Source organism: Lipotes vexillifer, unplaced genomic scaffold (genome assembly GCF_000442215.2).
Source record: "Lipotes vexillifer unplaced genomic scaffold, Lipotes_vexillifer_v1.1 scaffold382, whole genome shotgun sequence".
Taxonomy (NCBI): Eukaryota; Metazoa; Chordata; class Mammalia; order Artiodactyla; family Lipotidae; genus Lipotes; species Lipotes vexillifer.
Window position 1 is genome coordinate 6,371,932 of NW_006780611.1, and position 6,353 is coordinate 6,378,284.

Below are 6,353 nucleotides of genomic sequence, written 5' to 3' on the forward strand. Positions count from 1 at the left end.
TTTGGCTGAGTGTCTGAACTCTCTCTTTTATGAACTATTCTCAAGGTTCACGGACTGAACTGAATGTTTATGTCTCCCCTCACCACACCCCCCTCTCATTCCTGTGCTGAAATCCTAATCCCCAATGTGATGGTATTAGGAGGTGGGCCTTAGGGAGGTGATTAGGTCATGAGGGTGGAGCCCTTATGAATGGGATTAGTGCCTGTATGAGCCGCCAGAGAGCTCCCTTACTCCTTCTGCCATGTGGGGACTCAGCAAGATGATTATCCATGAATCAGGAAGCAAGCCCTCACCAGACACCGAATCTGCTGGCGCCAGAACAGCGAGAAATACATGTGTTGTTTAGAAGGCACCCAGTCGCTGGTGTTTTTGTTCTAGCAGCCCAAACGGACTAAGACGCATGGCTTTACCCTAAATGTCAGAGGACTGTCTGCTCTCTAAGGAGACCAACCAGTGATTACCTTACTTAATTTTCTGGCCAACTGTCCATGTCACTGCTTCTTATCTCAGGGTAATTTCAGAGTTTTGTTCAGAAAACTGATTTGGGGTGGAACTTCTCTCTTTTGCATGTTGGGGAGCAATTGTCCTCATTTTTATTGGGGTTGCCCATCTATCTGTTCTTATCTCATCTTCCAGGAATTCCTCACTGTTTCGTCTATTGGGAGTATTTCTCCTAGTCTTCCAACTATGCCATGGATTTCTAGCAGATGATCACTTATGCAGTCTGTAGTTCAACTAACTTAACACCAAAACGGAGACATGTCTTTGAAAAGAATTTAACAACCAATATATCTTTGCACAATTGCAGTTCAATACTTTATACAATGGTTATCCTTCAAAACGTATAAACTGGGATCTGCCATAACTTGTGCTGTGATACCCCCAGGTGACATCTCCCCTTGGGCCTGAGTCCTTCTCTCCATGTGAGGAAGATGGGACTGCCCCATATGAGCAATCCCTCTTGCCTGCCTGGTGGAGCTAAGAACACCAGTGATAACGCAGAATGGCAAACGGATCCTCAGTAGCCACAAAGGCATGATTTAGGAACAGATGATTTTATTTTTTTGGCCGTGCCTCGGGGCTTGCGGGATCTTAGCTCCCCAACCAGGGATGGAAACCCGGCCCCAGCAGTGAAAGCGCCGAGTCCTAACCACTGGACCACCAGGGAGTTCCCAGAAACAGATGATCTTAAAACAAAACCTTTTAGACAAATTCCTTTATTTGGATGTTTTGGGTATTCAGATTCCTGGATAGTTAATCTTTTATTGTATTTTTCTATTTCTTCTTCTGCCTTTTCAGTGAGATTTTGGGGTGTGAAAAGATGTTCAGTCCGCTGTTTCAAAATGGAAAAAAGTTTGTTTTTTATTTTATTTTTTTAATTTTTAAAAATATTTTTGGGCTTCCCTGGTGGCGCAGTGGTTGAGAGTCCGCCTGACGATGCAGGGGACACGGGTTTCATGCCCTGGTCCGGGAGGACCCCACATACCACGGAGTGGCTGGGCCCGTGAGCCATGGCCGCTGAGCCTGCGCGTCTGGAGCCTGTGCTCCGCAACGGGAGAGGCCACAACAGTGAGAGGCCCGTGTACCGCAAAAAAATATATATTATTTATTAATTTATTTTTTATTTTTATTTTAGTTGCAGCAGGTGGACTCTTCATTGCGACACAGGCTTCTCTCTAGTTGTGGTGCATGGGCTCCAGAACATGTGGGCTCACTAGTGGTGGTGCACACGCTTAGTTGCCCCTCAGCATGTAGGATCTTAGTTCCCTGACCAGGGGTTGAACCTGCATCCCCTGCATTGGAAGGCAGATTCTTAACCACTGACCACCATGGAAGTCCCAAAAGTTTGTTTTTTAACTTTATTTTATTGAAACTTTAAAAAATTAAAAAATAATACTTTTGTGCTACTAAAAAATTCAGACAATAAAAAATATAGGCTTTAAGAAGAGAAAGTACTTTCTATTCCAACTCCTGAAGAGAATGACTCTTAACCGTAACTGCATATCTTTTATTCAAGATTTTTTATGCCTCTTAAATTATGTTTAATGCATATATATATTAATGATTTTTAAAATCATACTATACAAAAAAAAATCATACTATACAAAGTTGTGTAATTTGCACTTTTCATTTAATATATTATGTATATGTTTCCAGGTCAGCACGCATAGATCCACTTCATCCCTTTAATAGGTAAATACTATTTCATTAAGTTGATGAACTTTAATTTAGCCAATAAGACTTCTGCTAAAAAACATTTATATTTTTTCCAATTTTTAATTATTAGAGATAATACTGCTTTAAATGCTATTGTACACATCTTTGTTTACCTGTGAGAGAATTTCTATAGAATAAACTCCTAAAACTGGGATTTATAGGTTAAAGAGTATACAATTAAACATGTATTAAAAGTCTGATGAATATTGCCAAATTGCCAGCCTTCTAAAAGCTATGCTAATAGTCACTTCTATTAGTAGTGGATGTGAGTGCTTTTTTCCCATATCCTTTCTAACATTAGTTGTAACTATATCTTAAATTTTTGCCAATTTTGTCAGTAAAAAATACCTCATTAAACATTTTAATATCCTTAATTTTTAGTGACTTGGGCATATTTTCATATTTTTACTTACCATCTTTCTTTATCCTTCTGCTCTTGAATTTGTGGTTCCATCTCTTCTGCCAATTTTTGTATTTTTTTCTTATTGATTTGTGCAAACTCTTTGTATATTGTGGATATTAACTAATGCTTTGTCAGATGATGGACACATTTTCAGTTTATCATTTAATTTAGTTGATTGTATTTTTGGCCTCTTATAAGTTATGTTTTTACAACTTGTGAAGATGGATCTTTCTAGGCCCAACAGGAAACTCAGATACTATACAGGAAAAAGGTTAACAGATTTTAACTACATTAAAACTAATAACATATTGAGGAGTCTGGATGTTACCTTGATGGCAATGAAAGTCCTTAAAGACTTTTAATCTAGATTTACATGATTAGATTAGCATTGAGATTCTTAGTTTCCTGTCTTTCTCCTGGGACTACCTAGCTCCCAGTTAATTCTTCACTTTGGCTAGAACTTTTCCTACTATTTGCTCTTGTGCTGTTGGTCTCCTCCCACTGCCTGCACCTAAGCCTTCTGGTATTTTGGCTGCTGGTGACTCTGTTTGGAGTGGCATGTACTCTGCACAGGGGCAGGAAATGGTAAGACATGTTAAAACATCTTCCTAGGTGCTATTCACCTAGGAATTTAAACACTTTTGCACCCTTGAGAGATGGAGATCGTTATTCCCATTTTTCCATTAAAAAAATGTAATTAAGAGGCTGGAGGCTTCCCTGGTGGTACAGTGGTTAGGAATCTGCCTGCCAATGCATGGGACGTGGGTTCGAGCCCCAGTCTGGAGGATCCCACATGCCGTGGAGTAGCTGGGCCTGTGCGCCACAACTACTGAGCCCACGTGCCACAGCTACTGAGGCCCACGCACCTGGAGCCCGTGCTCTGCAACAACAGGGGAAGCCACCGCAGTGATAAGCCCGCACACTGCAGTGAAGAGGGCCCCCGCTCGCTGCAACTGGAGAAGGCCCACGCACGGTAACAAAGACCAAATGCAGCCATAAATAAATAAATAAATTTATTTAAAAAAAAAAAAAAGGCTGGGATTTTCCCGTGCCCAGACACCTAGAATGTAACAGAGCAGGGATGTAAATTCTGTGTCTCTTCTTTTATGCTGCCTTCAAGTACATTTTCATGGCTGACAGATGTCTGGGGTACATGCTCTTTTATTTTGTATTAATTCAACAAGTATTTGAGCAATTAGTATTTGTGCCTTTTTTTAAATAATCTTCCCAACAACCCTTCAATATAGGTGCTGCTGTTCCATTTACAGACAAGAAACTGAGGCAAGAGAAGTGACAGTGACCTGCCCAAAGCCACAAAGCTAGTAGATTTTGAAGCGAGGATTCAATCTAGGCCTGGCTTGTTTTTCTGGTTTTTTTGGCCACAAGTGCGCGGCTTGTGGCATCTTAATTCCGCAACCAGTGACTGAACCCGCGCCCTCGGCAGTGAAACCGCGGAGTCCTAACCACTGAACCGCCAGGGAATTCCCCTGGCTTCCGTTTTAAATGTCTCACTAGGCTAGGCTGCCTCTTCCTAACAGAAGGCGTTTTAAAAATCTAGTTTGAGGAACTAAACCTGTCCCACACTCAGGGAACACTTCACCAATGAGGTTACCTTTGAGTAGGCCATTTATTGATTACTGGTTGCTGAGCACAACTTGTTATCCTTACAACAAACCCTACTCGGGAGGTGCTATGAACAGTCCTAGTTTTACAGATACTGAAGCTGAGCAGCAGAGGGGATAAAGAGCCGACTGGACCCAGGGCCCCAGGCATCATACCGCTCTACCTCCCACTATCAGGCTCGATCCCGACCCCTCGCAACCTCATTTCTGGGCCCTGAAGATTGCAAGGCTCCCGGGGGTGGACGACTGACTCCTCGTAGGATCTCAGCGCCGGGCGTAGCGTGCCACCGGCATTGTGGTGTAGAGACCGGCAGGGAATGTCTGACCCGGGAAGCAGTCGCGGAGCTGGCAAAGCCGCGTCTTCGGTTGCCAGGGCGCCGCCCCGGAAGTAGATCCGGTCCGCGCTGGGTAGCGGTCCGCGTCCTCTGAGCGCCGAGTGGGGTTGGAGGCGGGGCCGGGCCGCGGCGCGGGGCCGCCGTGCTCCGCGCTTCTGGGCGCTCCTCCGCGCTGTGTGCCCACAGGTGAGGCCCCGCCGCCGAGGCCGCCGCCTCCGGGGACCGAGGGTGTGGCCGTGCCGGGTGGGCGAGTGCGCATGCGCGAACGATTGTGGGCCCTGCTCTACGGGGCCGCGAGGGTGCGGTTTAGATGCTGCTCGCTGGACTCGCGTTCCCCGGGAAGCGTGCGCTGACCACTGTGCCCCTCTTCCTCCTCCGAGTTCCTATGACAACTTGTGCCGCTCGATCCTTGTAATTGCATTCTTCTTATTGGTTATCCCAGAATTTCATTGTTCCTAGGCTTTTTCATTCATTTTCAATCTGTATTGTTCCTATTGGCATCTTGCAGGGCGCGGTGTACCTGTGGCTAGAGCTCTGGACAGGAGACAGGAGATAAGTGTTCCCCGCCCTGCTCACCTGTCTCTGGGGGACTGTTTTCCCATCATTAGAAGGGGTGGGGTGGTGGTAGTCATACACCCCTAGAGTAGCTGTGGCATTACAGGGAATTCATTCTAGACCTAAAAGTATCTGGTCGTTGTAAGCCGTTTGGAGGTTTGTTTGCAAAGAGGTTCTTTGTTCAGGAAATATTTAATGAGCACATTTGGGTGCTGGGTTGTGGCAGTACAAAAAGATTGGCCCTGCCCTGCACTCAGGGAGTTACAGGCACTGGTAAACAGGTACGTGGAGCATGGGGGTGAGGAGACGGACAGGGCAACACAGCTGCGACCGAATGCTGCACGGCACTGATGTGAAGTCGTCATTTATATTGTTACTTTATTTAAAGATGGCTCTTTTTTGCCTTTTCAAAAAAGACTTAACTAGCTGGAAAAGAATGCAAGTGTCCTAGGATCCTGGCCTAGCTGGGACTTTATTTTTTCTTTTTTTGCGGTACGCGGGCCTCTCACTGTTGTGGCTTCTCCCGTTGGGGAGCACAGGCCCCGGACGCGCAGGCTCAGTGGCCATGGCTCACGGGCCCAGCCGCTCCCCGGTGTGTGGGATCTTCCCGGACCGGGACACGAACCCGTGTCCCCTGCATCGGCAGGTGGACTCTCAACCACTGCGCCACCAGGGAAGTCCAGCTGGGACTTTATTGAAACTGATAGTGATCAAAGTGTCTGGGGTAGGGGGATGAGGGCAGAGACTGCTCCCATTTTCCGATGGCTGGACCCAGAAGAGTGAAGTGACTCCCATGAGGGTGAGTCTCCCGCCCTCCGCTATTTCTCCTCAGAGGTTGTTCTAACTTTTGTCTGGGAGTAGTCATAACTCCAGGAGGGAAAAGGCCTCTTGGCAGCGTTCTGTCCTCCTGGGGTTGTAGGCACAGAGATTTCCCAAGATGTTCCCTTGCTCAGCGGAAGTCAGCTAAACTCCCGGCCTCCTATTTCTCACCAGGGTAAAGCTGTGGAAGTGTTTATGGATGATGGTTTCCTGGGTCTTGGGACTTACAGCCCCTGTAGGGCTGGGCTGCGCCTACTTCACTGCTTGGCACAAACAGTGCTTGTTTGATTGTGTGTGTGGAGGGAATTCACGTTTTTATTTTTGTTAATTCGTCACATATTGGTTGAGAGCCTGCTATTGCTAGACACTGTTCTGGGTGCTGAGGATTCAGCAGGTGCAAAG

The 6,353-nt window shown here is 46.0% G+C and overlaps 1 protein-coding gene across 1 annotated transcript in view; it reads left to right on the forward strand.

The window, feature by feature from the left end:
* Window positions 1-4,636: 4,636 nt before the first annotated feature.
* Window positions 4,637-6,353, forward strand: part of TTLL1 (TTL family tubulin polyglutamylase complex subunit L1) — a 37,557-nt gene continuing 35,840 nt past the window's right edge. Inside the window, exon 1 of the mRNA XM_007453938.1 lies at window positions 4,637-4,763. The gene's annotated coding sequence lies outside the window, so the exon portion shown is untranslated. The remainder of the gene's footprint in view (window positions 4,764-6,353) is intronic.